We start from the raw sequence: 5,727 nt of genomic DNA, 5'->3' as shown, positions 1-5,727 counted from the left end.
TGTAATTGATTGTGGATCCTATTCTCCCGGTTCTTTATCCCCAGCCCTGAACTCTCTTTGTAATCCTAACAGCCCAAAGCACATTTACATAGCTTTCATTAATTGTACTCTGGCTTCTCATTAGAAGGGGAGGTACCTACTCTTATCTGATGCAGTATAGGTTTTATTTTGCATTTGCACGACCATGTTACATTGGGCTTACGTATTCCTGGTGTTTGATTTGGATCAATAAAGGCCCTACAGGCTAATATATTATTAAAGGTGCTTATACACACCATTACATAATGTTTGCATCGTTTGCTCTTGCCTTTTCTAATCTCTCAAGCCAGTCTTCTTTCTACGTTTTGAAGACACTGTGTACTTTCTCAGTGCAACCCTTTACATTTTAAGACACATTAAATCAGTATCTGAAAATATTGCTTTTCTTTTCACATACTCTTATAACTAACGTAACTTGATAGTCTGCTGTGGAAAAGATTCAATCAGGAATACTTCACGGGAGTCTTCTGCAAAAGTGTCGTGTTTGAAGCTCTGGGGTGATGCGAAGAGGGAGGCTAGCTCTGCTTTCTAATCGGGAAACAGAATCATGGCGGGAAATGTCCACAGTTCTCCACACCAGGTTCCCACCATCACTCTCTTCTTCCGTATTTACAATATACCGTATTAATGAGTTTTCATTCATCTTTTTTTCACGTTGTTAATCACTAGAAGGATAGGGCACATCTTAGCCCACACATTCCCTCTGTTTGGCTCAGCAACTTTCTCTCCAAAGCTCCTCCTTTCTACCCCTTTTCTACCCACGCCTACGCTGTGGGCTGAAGCCCTTCCCGTGTCAGTTTTCCAAGCCTTATGCATCAACCAGAGACAAACAACAAGAAAAAAAAAACAAAAGAAATACAGCAGGTTGGGATCACGTAGGAATGAATTCTGTGTGTTCTGTGTCACTCACTGTATCACCTGTGCTCATACCACACCCAACCCTTCCAGTGTTCTCTTTACGTAACAGGAGGCAGATTGGATAATGCCCCCGTCTACACACCAGCCTAAACTGGTGGGATTCAAGATGGCTGCCATAATGACCTCTGGAAGACCTCAGACCTCCTCACAAGGTCCTAAGTATAAAAATGTCAAACCTACCAGTACCATCACAGTTTACAATCTCCCAGAAAACCACGGGGAAGAGTCCTTGAAAGGAAAGGAAAGGTAGTAGATTTTGGATTTCCAGAACTCCTCACCTTTTTCCAGGAAAATCTCCTTGTATTTCTCCCTTCCGTTACTCTATTCCTTCCCCTCATTACCCCATTCACAATATCTTAAACTCCCTAGCTCAAAAGGAGTGAGAAGTTGATTTGCAAGCTTATCTCCCACTGAGCATTCCAAGGCCATGAATAAAGCTTATGTCATGGACACTCAGTTTGGGTTTTATAAGTTGACTCTTTGTGACACTGAGAGGCAAAAGATGCCTTCTGTAGGAGTAAATTAAAAATTAGTAACAACTGGAGGCTCGTCACTCTTTGGTTAGGTTACGTTTATTATTTGAACAAACCTTAAAGTTAAGTACCTGGATATCTGCTAGTGTAGGAGTCCCTTTGTTTGGGCTCAGAAATGAGCCCAAATATGGTGCTTTCATCTGGCGAGCACTTTAACTGAAGTGGGTTATGAGGCCTCAGAAGCAAGGTCTCTCGGCCCTCCCGCTCTCTGGTCTCACCTATCTTTCTCCCTAGATCCACAAGGAGGGGCTTTCTCCATGTCCCCTTATCTGACTAAAGACAGAAAGAGCTCAGTTGTCGTGAATGCCCTCCCCGGGAGTCTCGTCAATCAGGGAACGAACTTCTATCACTAGAGAGGAGACTAGAGGTCAATGCCATGCCCGGCTCGGTCACGGGCTATTACACATTCTTCCGAGGGCTGCTCCAAGACAACCTTTATCACTTTCGAGCATTTTTGTCAGCATAGCAAAAAATCCTTTGCTCACCACACATGACCTTTGTTCACGCTCCTACAACTTGTGTCACCACCACCCTCAGCAGCCTCGGGCTCCTACTCCTTTGGGTAGCTTAGGATGCTCCAATCGTTTGACCCTTCCTGAGTCTCATGTTTTACGGGGTTGCTGTATGAATGCACATAATTCAACTGATTTTCTTCTGCTAATCTATTAGTTCTTTCCATAGATTCAGTTACAAGCCTTCAGAGGGTAGAAAGTTTCTCTCTCCTAGGTATGTTTAGTAAATTATAGAACCATAGCTTGATAGTTTCTCAAAAAGTATCCATTTCAACATGTGATACTTATAGGTGAGAAAACTGGGGTTGCAGAAGAAAAAAAAGTTCCTTCCTAGGAATGTTTAACAGGGCATTATTTTAAAAAGAGAAAGAGAGAAAAAGGATGGTGACTGAGCAGAAATTCAGGTTAGGGTAAGTACCACAGGCTCTGTAATCAGCCCTGTATTAGAACCCCAACTCGGCACTCAAATTTATTCCTTGAATTTCCATTTTTGTAATAGACATACAGCGATAACAACATCTTCTTATAGTTAGTCTAAGGATAAATAACTCATGCGGGTAAAGCACGAACATCGAACACCTACTTATTAAAAGAAGATAAAAACGACAATGGTAAGTAATATCAAAGTGGGTTTATCTGCCGCCATGTTTTTTTCTAGGTCTCCATGGGTTGAGTGTTGAGGACAACTTCAATTTGTTAATCAGGTTTCCTTCATTTGTTCCTAAGAGTTTGTTTTTACTCTGGAGTCAGTGAGGTATGAAACGGTCTAACAAAAAGCAACTGTGACTCTCTAAGCTTCTCCCTCATCATTCTTCTCTCGTCTCACTTTTAGATCCAGAGGGTAGAGCTGGGTGGAGAGAAATACACATGGTAGGTAGCAGGGAACTGGCAAACCCAATCATGGGGAAATAAGTAGGTGATTGAGATATCACCAGAGAAATACCTAGGAAAGTTTCTATTCCCCTGCTCCATCTTGGAGAAACCTCTTAGTGATAGCCAGAAGCTTCAAGTAGGGACCCCAGCTCAGAGCTCTCAACCTCAAGGGGGTCCTAGCTTCACCAATTGTCCCGTGAAGGCACTACCCACTGCCCCAAAGCCAGGAAGCCTCCCTTGACATTTTCTTACTTGATACTCCACAGTAATGATACTCAAATTTTAAATCACATCATTTGGAGACTGTGTTAAATTATAGATTCTGATTCAGCAGTTCTGAGGTAGGGCTTAAATTTTGCATTTCTAGGAGCCAGCAGGTGGTATGATGGTTAAGGGCACTGGACTCCCGTGTGGCCGACTGCAGTTTGAGTCCCAGACCTGGTGGCTTGCTTTATTATTTCCCTCCCTCTCTCCCTCTGTTTCTCTCTGGTCAAATTTAAATAAATAAATAAATAAGGTTCAATAAAATATATTTTTCTTAATTTTGCATTTCTAACTAACTTTGAAGAGACAACTATATGCTCATCTGTGGACGACAGTATGAGTGACCATGGTGCGGATCATTGCCTCAATACCGTACTTATTTATTTATTAAGAGTTTAAAGATTTTATTTCTACAAATCACAGCTGATGAACACCAAAGCTTTCACCTGTAGAGACCATGCTCCAACTCAGGCCTGGGCACTGCTCAGTGAGAACTGCTCCCAGGAAAAAGGGGGACATGACAGAGAGGAACCTGCCAAGTCCAAAGTTCAGGGTAGAGAAGGGTCCGGGCCTGCGAGCCCCAGCCAGAGCAACCGCGGCAGCCACCGTGGGGGCACTCGGTGATGCAGTCCACTTCCAGCTTGCTTTTGGGAACCTGGCTGATGCAGTTTGTCCCCAGATTGGTGTCCCGTGTCTGAATGCACCACATGCGGCACAGGTCTTCATAGCTTCGCTTTTTCCATTTTGCAGTCAGGTTTTTGACTGCAAAGCCTTCTCTGACACAGCATTCATATAATTCTCTGCTTATGGCTTTCCACTTGTAAAAGCGGGTTTTCTGGTGATGGATCCTGAAGGGCCACAGAATTCCACTTTCCTCTTCTCCTCATGAGGTTCTGTTTCAACTTCTCTCATCTTTTGATCTAATTCATCCAGTGTTGGCTCAATCCACTCCCAGCCATCTGGGGGAGTTTTCTGGCTTCTTTTGTCTTTAGGCATTTTTTTCTCCAACAAGATAATTTGCAAAAATCAGAAGACCCTGTACCTGGGGTAGCCGCTACACTATTGACCTCAATACCCAATTTAAATCTCAATTTCAAGGGCTGGCCCTGTAGCCTAGTAGTTAAGAAAGCTGGATACCACATGGTCTTCTACAGTCCAAATTTTTGCCTAAGACAGCTTAAAGAACACACCAGGTACATATATGTCCAGATTCCTGACAGAATGGAGAAATGAAGGAGAAAGGATTGTGGTGTGATCCTGCCCCATGGGAGGGGGTGCTTTCTCCCCTCTCTCTCCCCGTCTGTCTTTCTCTATCAAGCTTATATACTCTCTCACAATTAAAATAAAATCTCCATCTCAGAACAGTTCTAGTTATTATGATCTCTGCATTTTTCTCTCACAATTAAAATAAAATCTCCATCTCAGAACAGTTCTAGTTATTATGATCTCTGCATTTTTCTCTCACAATTAAAATAAAATCTCCATCTCAGAACAGTTCTAGTTAATATGATCTCTGCATTTTTCTCTCACAATTAAAATAAAATCTCCATCTCAGAACAGTTCTAGTTAATATGATCTCTGCATTTTTCTCTCACAATTAAAATAAAATCTCCATCTCAGAACAGTTCTAGTTAATATGATCTCTGCATTTTTAAAATTACTTTATAAGAGCTAATATACATTCTCACGTCCTCTGTAGTTACTATATATTATGACGCATTGTTAGTACCAGTAATCTTCTATTTTATTTTCTCACATAATGATCCATATTTATAAGCATAAGGGACTAGATGGGAGAGTTGAAGATGTGGCTCATCACACAATGAGGATTTTCTCCCACGCTCTTCTTGACCTTTCCAGCAACTATGCCTGTCACATTGCTGCTCAGGTTCTTCTCATTTCCTTCTCACTATTGCTCTCTGTCCAGGGCTCAAGGCCAAGGTAAACTTTGGGTGTCCACCAGCCCCTTAGAATGGGCTGTGCTCTCAGAGAGTTGGCAATGAAAACAAAGTAGATTAGTACCAACAGAGGGCTTGGAACTGTGACGGGTACAATGTAGACACTCAGCAGAAGCAAGGTGTCGCATGACTGTTGTGGCTGTTGTTCCCGTTATATGACTGCCTCCTAACCCCTGGTACCTCCCCGCACCCTAACACCTTTCTCTTCCCTTTGCCACCCACTGCCCCATGTATGCCATGCCAAGGGCTGTGCTCACAAGCCTTCCTCGGTGACCATCTGACCCAAAGTTAAGAATCGATGTTAAAAAGTCGCCTCTCCTTCCTTGCCATGTACATTGTAGCAGAGAGCTGCTGGAGAAAGGGTCTCCACTTCTGCTGCGCCACCAAAAGCTCACCAAAAGCAAACTCAGAGTGGAGCAGAAGGAAAGCGCTTGGTGGAGCAGACTGACGGGCCAGGTGCTGGTACACGGGGACGATTCCGTGTGCTCCTGGGGTCACACCATGGAAATGGCTGCCTTTGTTATGCTCTCTAGAAGGCCCCAGAGTTTAGTTATTATTTATTCAACAAACCAGTCTGAGGCACAAGCCTTGTACTTGGCACTGGGTTTACAAACACTGCTTACACAATTC

At 43.1% G+C, this 5,727-nt stretch overlaps 1 pseudogene; it reads right to left on the bottom strand.

Moving 5' to 3' along the window:
• Nucleotides 1–444: 444 nt before the first annotated feature.
• LOC102487422 (protein BUD31 homolog pseudogene) lies at nucleotides 445–4,135 on the bottom strand (annotated as a pseudogene).
• Nucleotides 4,136–5,727: the final 1,592 nt, after the last annotated feature.

Source organism: Tupaia chinensis, unplaced genomic scaffold, assembly GCF_000334495.1.
Source record: "Tupaia chinensis unplaced genomic scaffold, TupChi_1.0 Scaffold144806_1, whole genome shotgun sequence".
NCBI classification, from domain to species: domain Eukaryota; kingdom Metazoa; phylum Chordata; class Mammalia; order Scandentia; family Tupaiidae; genus Tupaia; species Tupaia belangeri.
This window is presented reverse-complemented; position numbering and strand designations above follow the sequence as displayed.